General features: G+C 37.3%; 1 long non-coding RNA gene across 1 annotated transcript; it reads left to right on the plus strand.

Annotated features, from left to right (window-relative positions):
• The first annotated feature begins 8,439 nt into the window (after positions 1-8,439).
• Positions 8,440-10,987, plus strand: LOC139690913 (uncharacterized). Its single transcript, XR_011701531.1, has 3 exons — positions 8,440-8,547; positions 9,431-9,552; positions 10,695-10,987. It is a non-coding gene; the product is annotated as an uncharacterized lncRNA (long non-coding RNA).
• The last annotated feature ends 8,322 nt before the right edge of the window (positions 10,988-19,309 follow it).

Here is a 19,309-nt window from a genome sequence, read left to right on the forward strand (position 1 = left end):
CATTTGTCTGTTGACGTAGCAGCCCTGAATTTTTCTTTCGATTCTGTTTCCTTCGCGTCTACATTCTTTTCAGATGGAAACGAATACTCAAAGGGATGGGGATAGAATGGTGCCTATTGTACTCCCATAGCACTCAGAAGGCCCGAGTTTGATTGCCGGAGGGGAATAGGATTGGTGCGGTGGCTATCGAACTGGCTTCCCACCCAGAGGGCTCGGGTTCAAATCCCGGCGGTGTTGAATATTTTTCAGAGGTATCTCGATTCCTACTTGAGGTGCTTTGTGGAGTGAGTACGCCGTCCGACGTTAAGCTGCGGACCCATTGGCGCCTTTCGTAAAGAGTAGGCTAATGCCTACGCCGGGTTTCTCTCCACCCTTCATCCTTTCCTATCCATCCCCTATGGCGCAAATGACTTCAGCAGTCGGTCGCCTCCCCTAAATACTACTACTTGATTGCCGAAGGTGGCAGGATTTTTCAATGATTTTCCGACACCCATTTGGGAAGTACTTCATCCCAAAATGGAGGGCACTTAAAGGAAAGAACCCCGTCCGTCAGAATGGACGTTAAATTGTAGACTTATTAGCGCCTATTGTGAGGCTAACTTTTCGCTTTCCTGAACTGGAGCAGGTCGAGGGGGAAATTGCAGTATTAAGTCTATTAACGGCATGTGACCGAGTTGAATGCCGCTTATTTACATCACATGAGAGGATTAATTAACATGAGGATACGAATATTTAACTCTAAAACTCGTTCATTTTATCGTGGGATCAATTTTAATGTTGTCCAGCTGATTTATAGTTTCAGTGAATACTGATACTCTCGGATGCGCCACAGAAAAACTATTCTAATTCCTTATATCATAATATTATTGAAATAATTGCGGTGTGTTACGAAAGAACTGAGTTTTTTGGTCGTTTTCAGAATGCGGCCGACCGTCTTTAGTTGTAAAAGTCTCAAAAAGAAAAACTCTACGTTGCTCTCTTGCGCTGATGCATTTTAGTCTACGTGTGATCATGGTTGCGTACTTTTTCACTTAGGTCTCAAAGCGTTGGTCGATTTTGGTTATATTCGACATCATATCCATTTGTTTCATATTATTCCGCCTGTAACTTCCCCCGTTGAAGTCACTTTCTCCTTTCCTCCCCAGTATTTTATTTCTCCCCTTCTTATCCAATCGAAACATACCGTTGATCCTACCTCGGATTTTGAAGACGCACTACCTATCATCTTTAGAGGCCTGCATATTGCTTTCCGGATTCGACCGCTTGGTTAATATATGCCATCGCCCCATCCCCAGAACGTCAGGGAATAAAATATTAATCGCTCCTAGTGATAGTGACTAATCATTAGGTGCAAGTCCGAAAACATCCTCGCGTTTTATATTACAATTAGGCCCGATCGTGGCGTACTCAGATTAGCGCGTATGCAAGAGAAGGTTATCACGATTCACATCATAGTGCATGTGGTAACAACAGCATTTAAAGATGAGAAAGTGGGCTTCGTAGCGGTTGTTAATTACCACTCAGAAATAGCAGGAGATGATTTTTTTTGTGCAGATGAAGGCAAAAGTCAAATAAGGAAGGAATCATCAAGAAAATTGACAGTAAAATATTTACTCTCAGGAGAACGAAATTTCTCACATTTACTCACACGAAATTTGTAAGATGATCTATAGATGCCTTGCGGTAATCGTTTACAATGTGGCAACAAATATTTACCGTTAAATTCTAATATTTTTACAATTTATTTATGAAACTTAAATCTAAACTTTTGAATGTTTTCACCTACTTTCCAAGTCTTTGTATGGGGAAAACTGAATAGCTATTCCGCCCATTTATTCCATAATGCATTGGTGCATGTCATATTAGTTTAACCGTAATTGCGAGAATTTGTAAGTGAGCGTCTAGAGTAACGTAATATACATGTCATTCAAATTGAGCAAATAGGCATAATTTTCCATCGTCTCGTTTCCACTAAACCAATTCAAGCACATAGTTTGGATTTCCCATCGAACGTGTTTCATGCCACCGAGGCCGAGTGCGAGATGGTCTAAAGGGATAGGGTTGCAAATCGGGCCTGAAAGAGCAAAATCCAGCTAGCGAGTTCACCTCTGAATAACCCCCCTCCCTCTCCGACTAAAGAGTCCACCTCTACCTCTAAATAAGCCCCCCTCCACCCAGTCGGAAGGATTATTAAAATTGTGTCGAATGGGCGAGTCTTCCGGGCCCCGATTGCCTGTATGAGTTCCACTCTCCCTTCTACCGAGTCAGTAGGGCTTTTGGTAGGCCTCTAGTCCTCATCAGTCATCTAGGAATCACTCTTTTGATTGTTTGGCTCGCTCGACCGTGTTGTAGCCAAGAGCAAGCTTGCTGATGGCTGCGAGGTACAGTATGTGATGTGAGGAAATATTACTTATCTTTAGAGGTGGTAAGTTTTACATCTATTATCGCTATAATAATATAAATGTTTTCTGTGGGCCATTGGTAAGTCATATCCGCTATCTATCTATATACATTGAGTGGATTATCCAAATTCGTAATGAATGAATATTTCTCCTGTAATTTCCTCGTTTTTAAGAAATACTTGTTGGTCCTGCGTTGAACTGCCCAAGAGTGCCGCTGAGATGAACTCCCGGCGGAGTGATGAGAGGAGGTCACAGAAATTAATACTACGGCGAAGCCCCTCGGTGAGTTCATCAGAAATAAATTACCAATTAGTAAATGAACAAATTCATGTCAGACGTTGAAAATATGGGAGGAATGAGAAATAAACGAGTAACAAAAGCGAGCGTGAATATGGAAAAGGGCATAAACGAATTATTTCATGTTTCACTTATCTGGCAATTATGGAATTGCGTGAATGATTAAATGCTACAGCATTTTCGTTGGGTGGAAGTCGGCGAGGAAATATTCCTTCCACACTGGCAGAACAGTTTTTGATCGTATACTAATTTTGTGCCCTGCCCACCCCCACTATACCTCTTCAATTAACTCCTTTTCATCAACATTACTCCATTTTTAAGCCCTGCCGTATTACATTAACCGTTTCAATTTAGTCGCAGTAAAATGTTTTCGACCAGCCACAGTTCCTATCTTTGCTTGTTGCAATTATTCACAAGCTGCGCATTCTGAGTCTGGAATGAGAGGTTGAGGAAGAGGAAAAATATCTTTTCCCGTGGAGATCTAAAGGATATACTTAACACTTTCAGTCTTCACTTCGTGGAATTGTTTGATGTCCATATTAAAAGAGTTAGTAATTTTCCACAGACTTTATTTCACAGTACAACGCGTTTCACCGACTTGCGCCATCATCAGGTACAAGTGACACCATTTCTGTCTAAAGGAGTACGTGAATTAAAAAGGAGAAATGTTTACGTGAGGTGGAGTCAATCTTGTCTTACGGCAAAAGTTGAATAACTCAGTGTGCTGCTAATTATGCGTGAAGGCGAAGGTGCAACTATCGCGGGATATTGCGAGGATCCGTAAAACCTTCGTCTCAATCTTAACTTCTTCACATTTTCAAGCAGAACATCTTGTGGGCTTCACGCCACCAATTTCATTTTGTACAAATTTCTTCCGATTTAAACAATAGTTATCTTGGTAAAAGACGTTTCTGTGACGAACTCACTTGAATGTTAGATGAATAAACGGGACGCTAAGACAGACGATAGGCACAGAGGGGGGTGTTATATCGTAAGACTGTTTTTTTGTGCAGCAGTCAGTTTAATATTTGTTGGGGAGATATTTTAGCCCATTTTAATATCCATGTACGTGTTTTTAATTTTAAAAATATTTGCCTGATGCGAGCTGATCTTTACGAGCGTTACGTCGCAAATCTTTCGCTGCCAGGAGGCGAATCGAAAAAAAAAACAGAGTATGAAGCGGAGGTTAAAGGTAATGAAATCGTTAAATAGGAATTAAATTTAACGGACGCATTAAACGGTTGGGAAGCATGGGCTCAGGATTGGCAGCCCTTGTATATGGGTGAGCTTACACCGTTCTGGTGGGCGAACCTTAACTCTACCGGTAATCATATTGGAAGGACCATAGTGGGTGAATTCCTGTAAATGGTATCGTGTGTATGCTGTTTACGTGAAGGTAACTTTATTTAAATAAAATTTATCAAAAAATCGACAGACAATTTCTGGCATCTCACTTACTCACTAAATACCAAAATTAACACAAATTTCTAAAAAGTAAACTAATAATTATAACTAATTTGAAAAACAAACACTTTGATGCATATATTATTTATTTTATTAAAAATTGTATCCCGTGAAAATAAAGTTCGTGTTTTTCTGGCAAAGGATTGAATGCTTTGCTACTTCATGCCTCTGTTTGAAGTATTTTCTCCCATTACACGTTCGTATTTTTTCTTCGCCATATTATTTACTATCATATAAGTTGACGGTAAATTCATTAGGAAGTTTCTTGTGAAACTTACTGATATCTTCTGAAAATACCCGTGAGGTGGCTTCAAGTAAAGAAGAACTAGTTTTTAAAGACTAATTTTTAAAGGCACAGGACAAATACTTAGACGAGTTATATATTTAAGCAGTGTATATTTTTACACCTTTTTTCCTCCCTTGTAGTTTCAAATGTTCTCAAGGGGTAGTTTTTTTTGTATTCTCAAGCTTGGACGTGAAGGAAAGGGCTTTCTTCGATTTCTGGAAGGAAAGGATAAATTCTTCATTTTTTGTAAATTATATGCTGTAAGTACATGTGACATCTTCGTCACACGGCTGAGATGTACCATAATATATATGTATGTATATTGTACATGATACTCTGAAAGCCACTGTTAGGGTTTGTGGTTGGGTGTTATTACCACCACACTACTTTTGGCAAAAAATACTGTTCCCCTCTAGTGAGGTCGGATATTGTTGTTCTGATCCCTTATCTTTCGTGAGAAAAATTACCCCTTAAATATCTTAATTACATCTTCTCTACAATTAATCTTTCTGATTTCGTTTACATGGGTCCTCCTATCTCTAATCCCTGTCTCTAGTCGACTGATTTTGTAGGGTGTCTACCTTTCCCCATGTTGACTCAGATTTTGCGAGCACGCAGCAGCCATAAGAAGATGACGGACGTATGATTGCCTTGAATAATGGCATTCTTTCTGAGTGCGAGAAAGGAGAGAGCTGGATGTTAAACATCCAAGGAAGTTTCAGGCCATCACTGTAGTTTTTTGGAAGCAGTATTTTAAATTCTTGTTGAATATTAGTTTGGAGCCGTAAATGATACCCAAAAATTTATGGGATTTGACTCCCAGGATTCTGTGTTTGTGGGTGCGTATGGACAGTACATGAGTGTATTTTAAGCGTGCACTCGAAGAATGTGAGAAATTTCGTCGGTGTAAAGTCGTATTTTCCATTTTAGCGTCCATTTTACTATTTCGTTTAAGTAAATGTTGAGTTTTCTGATTCCTGCGTCTAAATTGCTGCTATTGCTGTGTCATCTACGTACATGTGTACTGAAGCGTTCGGTGCGTCCTGCAAGTAGTTGACGTACAGATTGAACAGGAGAGGATCATGAAGCTGAAGTACACCACTCACCTCGGCTCTCCTGACTAAAGAAAGAGAGAGTCCCGCACCGTGACGTGGATTGTCCTATTTTATAGGTACCCGCGGATTAGACGGATTGAGGGAACTGAAAATTGGGAGAGATTTATGAAAGAGACCAGAGTGAGGTTGAACGCACGTTCGACGTCCAAGAATACCGCGTCCGTCGAGAGCCTACTCATGGCTTATTCTCTCACACTTGACGGACGGCCGGCATATTATTCCGGAACCCAATTCACCCTGAGTGAATTAAATTACTTAGGGTGAGTTTGTGATTAAGGTGATTTAGTATATATTTTTAAAAATGGACAGGAACGTGATCGGTCGGCTTATTCCGTGGCCGGGACTAGTGACATATTTACTCGATGTGGGAAGGAGAATAATTTTACCCGTCTTCCAGGAGATGCGAAATGGGAGGTGAGTTAGTTGAGAAGTTCGGAGTATAATGAGATAGAATTCTGGTTAGGCGTTTTTCTGTTAGGTGTTTGTGATTTAACCCATACCAGGGGCTTTTAATGGCCTATTTGAAGGTGATTATTTTTATTTTGTCAGCTGAGGTAATCGTAGGTAGAGAGGGAGGATTCGGAGGGGTCGGAAAAAATGCAGAATATTTTGATTAAAGGGAGAAGGAGACAGGTCGAGCGGCATGGTGTAGTCCATCTGGTCCACCTGAATTCCAGCTTTGTGGGAAGGGTCATGAATAAACTGATTATAGTATTTAATAGAAGAACTAACTCATTTGTTACATTAATGTAGTGATTCGACTTTATTCCAAAGTAAATTATCCTCAAAGGTCATTACTTCTAGCACATACAGGTACCTGCACTCTACTTAGTACAGTTGCTTCTAAAACACAACCTTGAAGGGTTAACATTTCTACCAGCTCTAGTTTACTGCCTCAAATTTAAATATTCATCTTATCCTTCCCATTTTTCGAGAACCTCATTACTTAAGTTTTACTTACCCGGAGTAAAACGAAGATATCATGAGTGTCCCAATCTGTCATGTTCTCAACTTCTCCGTGGCTACTGTGTTGAGGAAATTTAGTCCCACTACAGCATCCATCTTTTAGAATGATAATCTGTAGAAATCTTTGCATCTTTCATCCAAAATAAACTAATGCTGACACTTGTTCTTATCACTTCCTCTGATTTTTATAAGACCACCTTCCTGCAACTTCCTTCCCAACTAGTAATGACAGAAATGTCCTGGATACTCTTTTTGACATGAATAATTTTTTCCTATGAATATTTTTTTCTTAAAACTCAATTTGTCTTTAGATGTTCAAAGAAAGAATCTAAAGCATAATTTTGAATAATGCGTAAAAGGCAATTTTTCAACGATTTTAAATGGCAACCTTGGGACATCGCGATGTTCATGAAGAAAGTACAGCAAAATAATTATTTTCGAGTTTGTAGTATATAAATTGCCACTTAAAATATACTACTGCATATCATTTTCTTTATGGATTTTTATTTTTGAAATAAATACATATTTTATTCATTTTTAACAAAGAATTCAATTATTCAATATAATGATAAAAGTATAGCACTTTATTTAATCTGATCAAGTATATATTTTTTCTCGATATTATCAATACCCCACCTTTTCAGTTCTTCAGCTAGACCAAATGAAGTGAAGCATCACCAGCCATTAATTTTTTGTTTAAAAAAATGATCGTTTGGGTTCGTCAGATAAAATAGCTGTGTATGAATCTGTAGTCTTCCTCACACACATTCATTTACCCAAAGCTAATCTTTAGCATGTCAGGATAAGCGCAAATGTAGACTAAGTGCGGTGAACCTGGAATGAGTATTTGATGAGTCTTTCATTCAAGTTATTCTACCTCTTAAAGGTTGGTTTTGGCCAGTCCAAAATGACTCTTTACGTTTACATAAAAAATGCTCTTATATTATTTATTTCATCATTTTTGTTGATTTTATTTGCCTTAAGCTGTCTACTGACAGCCTTGCCTTTATGCCTCTATGCTGAACACCGAGCCATTTTCTCAAGTTTGCGAACAGAAAATAATCCAAGGGGGCTAAATTTGGCGAATTGGGTGCATGAGGTAGCAATTCAAACTTTAATTCATGAATTTCGGCCATTGCAATAACGGATTTTTGAGCTGGTGCATTGTCTTGATGAAACGACACTTTACGGCCTCGTTTACACCCAATATTTGACTGTTGTAAACGAAGGAGCAGACTCACCCAGGATAGAATCCAGTTCAGCTTTTATACTGGTTGGGCTGAAGCCTTTAAAATAAAAGTATTGTATCACATAACGATGACCAATTTTCTCCATTTTCACAAATTAACTGAAAACGTTCACCCATGGCTTCCAAACAAATGCTTAACGACGTGGCGTCTTCAAACTTGAAACATATGCTTTATGGATTGCATACTTTCTAACACAGTGATATTTTTCAAACAAATACCGCAATTTCTAGGTCAGGCCGGGTACTTCTGGGCCTTCCCATGTAAGCCTTGCGTACCAATGAGTTTTCACACTTCAAACAAGTACATGATGTTCCAATCGATGCCGCTAGATACTTTAACTTGTCACATATTTGTTTATCATATGTAGTTCCATGAACAAATGCTTGCCTCATCCATGTCATATCGTGTTCACTTTTCTAGGAAATTCTTTCGTCAAACCCCCTTCTCCCTCTTTCTACCGTGTTAAGGATATTCTATTAGCCCCAAACCCACCTCCCTCCCCCATGCGTAAATCCCCCCACACCCTTTACTTCCATTCCCCTCGGAAGCTCAAACCTCCCCCTTCTCTTATCTTCGCCCACCAATCCCTATCGTCCACCGAACCATTCCCCCTCCACTTCTTCGTGCGTTGGCCCACTTCTACGAAAAATGCAGTATTTCTTTAAGCTTCGGTTACTGCAGGTGTGCGGAAGAGTGAGGGAATGATTGTACGACACAACCATCGTAGCGAGAGCGACAGAAGATCCCTGGTGTATAGAATAAATCAGGTAAGTGACCATACATTCTTAATTATGGGTTATTTCCCTGAGAAACTTACTTTCATACCCGAATTATGTTGTTAATGCGTACGATCGTTGAATTCTGTCCTGAACTTTTCTCTCGTACACTTGTCTTATTTTTTCTTGAATAATTGATGTAATAATGCTGGTTCACGTTTGACAGGATAAATTATTGTATGCATACTACTGTAACAGACGTAAGGCATTGAGGCACTTAACACTCGAGAATTTAGGGAAAGAGGAAATTTGACGCGATGTTACCGAAGGCGTATGCTCTTCTCTTTTTGAGCGACGATAATGTTAAGACCTTATCTTTAACTTGGGAGAACTACGTTCCCCGTGTAGCCATTGAATGCATGTTCGAGGTTTGTGGAATCGCGTTGAAGTAAGCTAATCTAGTTACTTTCCATTTGAGAATTATTCTTGCAGTCAAATTTCACGTGCATAACATGATTGTTCTAAACGAATACGTGCCAAATATGAATTGAATCTCCTACATAAAGATACGTGATTTATTATTTTCGGTACGCCTTTTTTCAGATCACCCGAAGTTGTGTGATGTCGTAATTTGAGAAAGAGGAAGTTGAAAGACTGTTTTCCATGAAGTGCGATTTCCCCCGCTCAGAGCATTGGTGCTTCTCTGGCTGAGTGTTAAGCGTCCAGTAAATTGTTAAAGAATGAGCCTGCCTGATTTTTAATAATATGGTTCCATATGAATTTGTCAACTTCCAAATTTGACGCCGATAATCGTTAAATCTTAGACTTAATCTAGTTTTTTTTTCAAAAACTTATCCTTGCTGCTCTCATGCCTTGCAGACGCTTTTTCAATCTGCCGATCTAATTACTGGAACTCTGTCCACTTCCACTGCAGGCGGAGGCATCGCCATTTCGTCAAATCGCACGCTTCGAAGTGGGGAGACGAAGACGGCTCTCTAGTGATCACCTTATCGGCTAGATGATATCCCCGATGCTGTTTAAATCTATTCCAGAAAGGTAACCAAATGCCTGCGCTTTAATATTAGCCTTCTGTGAAATATGACAACTTTATAGATTCAATTAACTGGATAAATTGCAGTTTTTAGCCGCGGGTGCAGCCTCAATTTGGAGTTGACAGGGAATCGCCTGCTCGCTGTAGATTACGGGATAAATTCATCCTCCGAAATAACGTAAAGATTTTTTTGACAGACTAATTATTTACTCCGTCGATATAGGATTTTATATTTCCGCTTTTCTATATGCTGGCCTTTGTGTAATATTTAAACCCACGTCAGTAATTTTCACAAGGCCTGTTGGGCATTGCTAGGTTTCTTGTCAAATAATTGTCCTTACAATTTTTAGTTGACGATCAACTGAATCAATTTCTTCCTCCATATTTTTGCGCTGAATAAATGATATGTAGTAATCAAGGTAAAAATAATTTAATTCGCTAATAATTTAGCGGTTGAACTTGTTCGTGCTTCATGCATGCCTAGTTCATTGTTCTTGTAACAGTTATTCTCGCTTCCAATCTAGTTTTATTTCAATTATATTAGCCAAGTTAAGAGATGTGAAGTAATGACAAGTATTGTCGTGCTTCGCGTCTTAAATATTATATTTACATTTAATATGATGATTGTGACTGAAATGTTAAATTATTTATTAATACTTGCATATTAGTTACTGAGGTTGGACTTTCTTGGTACCATAATTTTTTTGTAGCTTAAATGACTTTTAACAGGCATATGCTTCGTTTGATGTTTCACGCAATGTTTTTTAAGCCTGTTTACTTGAGAGTTAAATTCCAAAAAAAATAAATTGCATAATCTTTAAAGCAACTAAATTTGAAAAATCTTGTCACGATGCTAACTTATTAAGTGACAGTACTCATAAGGTATTGTGAATGAATGTATTTTTATAAAAGATTTTAATCATGCTGGTTTTGGTTTTATGCCGATTTCTTGGACGCCATATAGGTCGATATTCCATTCATTATCGTGTTGTACGTTAATGTTGTAAGTTCGAAGAAACTTTTCGTAATTGCTTATGTCGTCGCTAATAATTCGTGTGCCATTTTTTTGTTTCATTTTAGTATGTTAATTTAGGTTAGCATTTTCCATGACAGTACAGAGCGTATCAATTTTCTCTCTTCTGGCTAGGTATGTTCTCTGCTGCAGTGGGGCTCGAGAAACTTGCTGCGACAATAGTTCGCTGATGATGGCGTGATATGTTACTCTTCATTTTATTCCAATCTTCGGAATATCCGAACACTCTACGCATAATTTAGCTCTTGCAACGAAAGAATTCTCGATCTCGTTGAAAACCTTCTGATCGGACGAGAGCGAAGACTTGGGATGAGGGAAGAATGAAGACAGTCGTCCTCTGGAATGAAACTCCTCGGCGAGACATCTCCCAAGTCCTTGGCTGTCCGAGCTGACATCTTGGCTCTCCGGAAAGGTAGCTGTAATATCACTTTTTTTAGGACTACATTTTCATACACAAATTAGCTCTTCGAATATATTTGTCATCATTTATTTTTTGGGTGTTTCAATTTTTCAAATTTCCTTTTTTTAATTTTCCATATCCATCTTGTTTTAACAATTTCAATATTTTCATTTTTGTCTTTATTTTGGTTGCGTTTTTAATTTTTTTTATTTAAAATTTATTTTTTTACCTTTGCTTTCTGGTCAGGCGTCTTTTAGATGCCGTTTGCATGGTAAATTTAACTTCGTCTATTAGTGGATTAAACCCGCATTAACATTTTTCGCAGCGGTGAAAAGTTGATTGGAAATGGAGTAGTTCAGTTTGATCAACTTCATAATTAAGCTAGAAAATATTTTTTCCGTTAATTACTTCAGGAGAGATCTTAGGGGGTTTATTTTAGGAAGCGTTTGGACTGAAGTTATTGTAATGTTTGGGACTGAGACGGCTCTAAAGATGTCAGAGGCATAAAACAATTATTTTAGATTTTCCATTTTCTACTAAGTTTGTAATAGCGCGGACAAATAATAATAATCTAATAGATTTTTCGCGCCATAGATCACGTTTAACCAGAACAAGTATCTTAAAAATTAATCCAGGACCTTGTTTGTTTTTCTCGTAAGACTACAACATAATTGACTTTTGTAAACTCAGGTGTTACCTTGCTTGGGAGCGTACTTATCATTTATACAGTTACCGCAGTGCAATGGGAATGTAAATAGTACATGTTAATTTTCGCTTACGCCCCCAGATAGGATGAATGCTTGCGCTAGATTTTGGTCAACTTGACGGACCTTAGGTACTCATTAAAAGCTTCAGCACCGCTTCTCATGAGGCGGAATTAAATCTTATCTGCTTTATTTAAATAATTGCTAGTCACCGCAAATCATTTTCGATGCTAACCGGGTCATCGCGATCGATCTATTTGAACTATTTTGCCTTCAATAAACATAGTTCGAAGATTTGCATTTTTGCAATTCAAAACTGGAAACACAAATGGAGAGAATATTAGCTGCACTAATACACGCGTCGACCTGAGTAAATGTTGAGGCAATTACTGGTATCAAATTTGATGCCTGTTTTAGTACTTGCATTCAGATGTAAAACTAAACTTTGTTTCTTTTTCTGTAAATCTTTTTATCGATTATATATATATATACTTTTATATATATTTGTGTATCCTTTTAATTGGGTGCTCTCACAGGGTATATCGCTTTTGTCTCCTGCCCAGCTTCAATGTCGTGAACCACTGTTTCTAAACAGACTTCATGCAACTTGCGAGGCCATCTAATCTCATATAGGAATATTTCTGAGAGCTCTGCATAAAAGAAAAATCTATAAAGAAATTTGGCGAAGTTGTTGCCGAAGAACCTATCTCTGGATAGGGAAATTCTGAAACTCTTTTTCTTAAGCTTAGCGATAACCATACCAGAATTAATCCTGCGAGGGGCTATTTTCACGAATTTCCAAATCAAAATATTTTAAAATGCCTAATTTAAATCTTTCATTAATTAATTTAAAAACCTCAGCTGAAGGTTACATCCAAGTTTGACGATTAATCATACTTTAGCTGAACAATGGAGTAACTACCTAAAATAATGACGAAATAAGAAGACATTTTTAGGAACTTACTTGGTACTGTATGTCTGCTTGTTTGCAAGTTCATGCAAAATCCTAAAACTGAGACACGAAATCCTCCCATGTAGTAGTACCACTCGAGTGATTCCCAATGTAGCACAGCGCATATAAGGCATTAATTAAATCGAACGCTATTATAAAAAAATAAGACGGCATAAGATTACCCTATAGATTGATTTCTTAATTGATTATATGCAACAACTGCCAATAAAAGTATATTTGAAAGTCAGAAATATTGAATGGGTGACAATTATTAAAGTGACAATTATTTAATGTTGAGGAAATTTCAGGTCTATGGAATAGTCTGCGCTCAGTTGGTGCCGTAACTTAAACTATTTGCATTCAAGAATCGAGTTAAGGTGGTACCAGTGGAAATCCATTCCAAAATAGTGATTGAATACATATTCAAAATGGTTTCCCAAAAATTATTTCTAGAGAAATAAGGATACCGGAATAATCCTAATCTGATCCTCTTGTGTTTGATGGGTTATTTCTCGTACTGTTCAGAAGTGGGGGCAGTTTTATTTACGGAAAATAATTTCCCATTAGTGGCAACCAAGGGTAATATTTTTACTCAAATTTCATTTCAATTACAGGCTATACTGTAAAGTATCCGCCGTCACTTTGTGGAAACGATTCATAATGAATAAGAATTACTTAATTTTTCCACACAATGCATTTAATTATTTGGAGTTCTTTGTTTACATTTTCCTGGGTCATGGGGATGTTTAGCGACCGATGTAGCATCGAATGGAAGGCCGCCAATTTCTGAGGGAAGTGATGTCCGGACTTTGCGTGAATGATTTGATCGGTTTGGGTGTCCTTCCTGAAAATGGAGAAATCTAATTTTCGGTTCCTGCTAGAAATTGTTATATCAAGGAAGTTAAGGACTCCGTGGATTTCCTTCTCCATGGTGAATTTGATTGATTTATTACGGGAGTTTAGAAATTGTAGGACGCTGTCTAGTTGTCTATGCGAGCCTGTCCACGCACACAATGTCATCCACATAGCGATACCAACCTAAGACATTTTTCAGCAGGGAATTCCCTGACGAGAACAGTTCACTTTCAATATAGTCCATGTAAATGTCTGCTAGTAATGGTGAAAGAGGTGATCCCATGGCTAAACCGTCGGGCTGCTCGAAATATTTACCTATCTACATCTACATAATACCCCGCAAGCCGCCGCAAGGGCGTGTGGCGGGGGGTGTTAGGTCACCAACCGTAAAAAGGAAAAATACCACATGCAAAAAAAACACGGAAAATTACACCCACAGTAGCGCACACTCATGCAAAAATCCCTTCATCCAATACTCATGCAAACACATATACCGCGAAACAACTAAAAAACTGCACCCCATGATGCAGCACGAAAGCCATCCTACAACACCTTTAAACATAAAGTAATTTTGTGAGACATAAGTATTTATCATTGCACATACTTCACTGACTATCGGGAAGGAGACAGTCTTTCTCAAAAGCAGTTCTTCTGCCAGAGTCATGGCTGGCTTAGTGGGAACACTAGGGAACAAGTTGCTGACGTCGAAGGAGACTAGAATGCATTTTGGAGGGATGGTCACCTTGGATAATAGCTTAGTTAGGTCTGAGGAGTTCCTCACACCATATTTCGGGGAAAACTTGGAAAGATCCCTGAATATGTTATTGAGTTTCTTAGCCAGAAGTTGGTTAGGGGCCGTTACATTCGACACTACCGGTCTGATTGGAACATTAGGTTTGTGTATTTTTGGAAGTCCAAAAAACTGAGGCGCTGAGGGATTTAGTTGGAATAACGGGGGTCCCCCTTGTTCTCGGGGCTGTTGGATGTGGATGACATTTTGTGTGTGGACAGGCTCGCATAGACAACTAGACAGCTTCCTACAATTTCTAAACTCCCGTAATAAATCAATCAAATTCACCATGGAGAAGGAAATCCACGGAGTCCTTAACTTCCTTGATATAACAATTTCTAGCAGGAACCGAAAATTAGATTTCTCCATTTTCAGGAAGGACACCCAAACCGATCAAATCATACACGCAAAGTCCAGACATCACTTCCCTCAGAAATTGGCGGCCTTCCATTCGATGCTACATCGGTTGCTAAACATCCCCATGACCCAGGAAAATGTAAACAAAGAACTCCAAATAATTAAATGCATTGCCCACAATAACGGTTACCGGACTCAGTTAGTAGATAAATTGTACAAAAAGAAAATGGAAAAAAAGGGCTGTAAAATTAATCTATAGCACCGCCCCCGAAAGAGAAAACACGGCCAAATGGCAGAGATTCCTTTTTTTTAGGAAAGCTGTCCCTGAAAGTCACCAGTAGGATACCAAGGGATAGGTTCATACCCGCCTTTTACAATAAAACAAATTTAAAAAACTTAATAACCAGCGGAAAGGAAAAAATCCCAGATCTAGAGAAGTGGAGTATACAAACTCTCCTGTGAGTGCTCAGCCGTTTACGTGGGGCAAACGGGAAGGAAATTCAAGGAAAGGCTCGAGGAACACCAAGCCTCCTTCAGAAACAAGAATGGTGCGTCCCAATTTTCGAAACATCTTTTGGATAACGGACATTCTAGTGATTTTAAGCTGGAAATTATGCATGTGGAAAGAAAAGGACCCCGGATGGACGCGCTCGAACAGATGGAGATCATCAAGAGTGAAAGGACCAAGTGCAAAGTAGTTAATGACGTATTATATACCTTCAGATCTCCTCTCCTCGACCTTTCACTCCCACATCAACCGTTTCCCTCCAACAGCCCCGAGAACAAGGGGGACCCCCCTCCCGTTCTCCTTCCTCTTTCTACCTGCCTGCCCAAAGGACTAACCGTCCCCACCCTCTCTCCGACCAAATTACACCCCGTAATCCCTCCCCCCCCCCCCTAGCCATACGGACCAATAACTCTGCCTCATACTCCTTCACCTCATTTTTCAAGCATTGCAATGGTATATATATGTGTATATTTCTGCAAAAATTACCTGAGTATGACGATCCTCGTCGAAACCCGGTCGTAAAAATAAAAGATGTGGAAAAATTAAGTAATTCTTATTCATCAATTACAGGCATTTTTAAATTTGTCGGGAATTAAATCTGCAGTCAGCGAACGGTCTTCAATTTTCTTTCAAGTTGAAAATTTGAAATTAAACTTCAAATTGTTTTTACTTTAAACGACGTGATAAATACGTTCCGCAGAATCCAGGAAATAATAGAATCTGTTAACAATTTTCAATCAAATACAAGAATGAACCTCCTTTTGTCTTGGTGTATTGCTTCTTAAATACTAGCAATAAATTAGCTGAATTGTTTAAATAAGCCCTGACGGTTAACGTGATTTCTTTTTCCGTCTGACACCAACCATATACACCATCAATTTTCATTTCTTAATCGCCTGCAGTAACAGTTATTGATTAATTAAGTGCAAAAGCTCCTCCTGCATGCTTGGTGAAAAATCTACAAATGCCATAGTGCATTTACCTTAATTTTTCAATTTAAATTGCATTACTTTATGCAGTGTACCTAATAATTAAGAAAGTTTCTTTTGTTGTCGCATGACTGGTGTTGATTCACCCCCTGCCACCTACCCTCTCTCTCAGGGTACTACGTAAAATGCAGAAGAAAAAAGGTGAACATATCCCTGGATAGGGAAATTCTTAAACTCTTATTCGTAAGCTTAGTGATTACCATACCAGAATTAATCCTTCGAGGGGCTACTTTCACAATTTTTCAAATAAAAATATTTTTAAATACCTAATTTAAATCTTGTATTAATTAATTTAAAAACCTGAGCTGAAGGTTACATCCAAGTTTGACGATTAATCATACTTCAGCTGAACAATGGGGTAACTACCTGAAATAATTGAGAAAGAAGACATTGAGGATTTCACTAGACACTGTCTGCTTGTTGGTACGTCATGAAACAACGATCTATCCACTGAAGTTTTGTAAAATGTACTTGTGTTCAAATTGGTGTGGATATTTTGAATTCTATAAAAGTGCGTAACAAATAATATACTCAAATTTGAAATACTCTTTCTACTTTAAATTTTGTCCGTTGTGTCATATAATAGGTTGGGCATCTACCATACGTCTTTTCATGGACAAACTTTGTAGCTCAAAATAATGATATTTAAAGTATTTCTCCAAATTTCTGTAGAAGTGCATTAAACTTGTATTTATTATAAAGGGCAGGTTTTGAAAAAATTATTCCACTCTAGCTATTAAAAGTTCATTTTGACACCGGTCGCCATTATTAAATTAGAACCTTGTCCAGTGCCGCGTAAATATTAAATTAATAGTATGTACACTTCAAAATGTAACCTTATATCAACTTATTTAGCATTCCTGTTAATTCATTTGACATAAGTTAAATGTTGAGTGAAATTGGCGCTAAATACAAGTGGGGTTCTTATCCATTGCTTTCAGTTGAACATTCATTTCAGAATTCAACTAAATGAACTACAGAATGCTCATTTGCTTTATTCACATAAACCATGCTTCCACATAAACCATGGTTTATGTGGAATGGCGAAGTATTTTAAATTTAATTTCAATATGCAATTACTCTTTTCAACGAGATGAGAAAGCTTATGAAATGGATACTTATTTCCTGGTATTTTATGTTGTGTACTTGTTGCTATCAGGGTAATTTCCAGTATTTCTGTCATTGAATTTTACAATGTATGATTGTATATTGTTATTTTTTTAATTTGCCAAGCATCATACTGATTGTGCATATATTCTTGTACTTAATATAAGGTCCAAATTTATTTATGTTATATATAATAAATGCTCTATTATTGAATTAATATGTATCAATGTTTTTGTAAAATACCTCCCCTGCCCCAGTACTCGTTTATTAGTCATTTTGTCTCAAGTTAATTCGTGATGTCATACTGATACATTAGGTAACTTATTTGTAACTATCATGCAGCATGTAGAGATCAGTGTTAATTTATATGCTCAAATGCAGACACAGGCCAATTCTTTTAGTAATTTAATGTCCTATGGTCAAAGTTCGATACTTACCTAGTGTCTAAACGGATAATAGGTGCATTCATCTGCATAAATGATTCAGGGAAAAACTTAGTTAACTTTTTCTGTTAACACCAAAGCTTCGTATCACTGCTGTTAAACGAATTAACAGCTAAGCTTAAGTTATATCTTATTGATAGTTACCCTTGGTTAGGAACTTGGTAAACTTGAACAGAGCAGATGGGGTTGAGATACTTAAGACAAATTGTCTGTCTGTGGTGACAGAAGTTAAATGCATATTAAACAGGGTAAACATTTTGTTTAGCTTAAGCCAGCTTAAGACTTTCTTGCATTGGTTTTCATATTTTGATTGTTTTATGCATCATTAGAGATACCTCCTCAGCATATTTTTTATCAATGAAAATCATGGGCATTCACCAAAAATTGAGACTACGCATTCGAAATGTAATAATTTGTTGATTCATATGTTACCCGGTCAATAAAAATTATTTAAAGAATCTTTAAACCTTCTTTATAAACTTGAAGGTTTTTTTTCGATAGCACGTTCAAAGTTTTGCAATAAGGCAGCTCACAATAATTGGAAATGTTTCTCCAAATTATGGTAAGTGCTGTCATTGTTACTGCATTTATCTTGAGCAGATTTTGATTATAGAATTGCATTTCTGCTATTAATAGTTAATGGTGACACTGATCACTTTTATCAAATTTTTCATCATCTACAGCTAGGTAAATATTAAATTAATAGCATGTTTTTCGGTATTCAGATTTGTCGTTTCCGTTGGACTCTAAGAGTAATCAAGATTGCCAGAGATATTAAGGAAAAAACTTTCGTTATCAAAACATTTGGTACAGTATCTCTAGATTTAGATAATATTTAATAGAAAAATTATTGATAAGATAACTGGAACTAGGACAATTAAGCTATCAATTCAGCATTGCTAAAAAATAAAATTAATTAGAACCTAAGCCAGTTGTTTAATTGTTTATTTTTATTTTTACAGGAATGTTATCAGCTTTCCGAACATGGCTGCTGCTGCTGTAAACTTGCTGAATAATCAGGAAATGTGAATATGCACATGTTAGAATTGTCTCCTGGATGTACTGCATGCTGCCAAGCCAATAAAGTGCCTTTGCATGGCAGCATGCATTTTTACTTGTTCTGACTTTTCTATTACTGTAATTTTGTAACGACAAACTTAGTGAGGGATAATAAAGTTTTTTCTTGTACACAAACTTCAATTTCTTTTTTAAACCTTGGTCATGGAAATTTTTGCTCTGGACTTAGAATATTTTTTGTCAAGAGTACCATACAAATAAATCCTTAAAAGAAAATATTTCATAATATAGTTAAAAAAAAGTTGTTAAAAAAAATGGCAAAATGGCAGAATTTTAAAAAAAATTGCAATTTTTCAACTTTTCTTTCAGTTTTTGGCCAAAAAGAGCCTTAAAAATACCCCTTAAGTCCTATTTGCTTATAAACAGCTTCTGTCCAGCCTTGAGACTTTGGTAATTAAAATTGTGATAGGGTCTATGAAAATTTTTATTCCATCTAAAAGATGTTTACATTATTTTCCTTCCTTCAAGAATAATCAATTTAATATACTACAATATATTTGGTTTGGAAAAATATATTAAAACATTATTGAATACAGGTCATTTTCTG

Source organism: Hetaerina americana, unplaced genomic scaffold, assembly GCF_022747635.1.
Source record: "Hetaerina americana unplaced genomic scaffold, ioHetAmer1.1.p SCAF_3, whole genome shotgun sequence".
Taxonomy (NCBI): domain Eukaryota; kingdom Metazoa; phylum Arthropoda; class Insecta; order Odonata; family Calopterygidae; genus Hetaerina; species Hetaerina americana.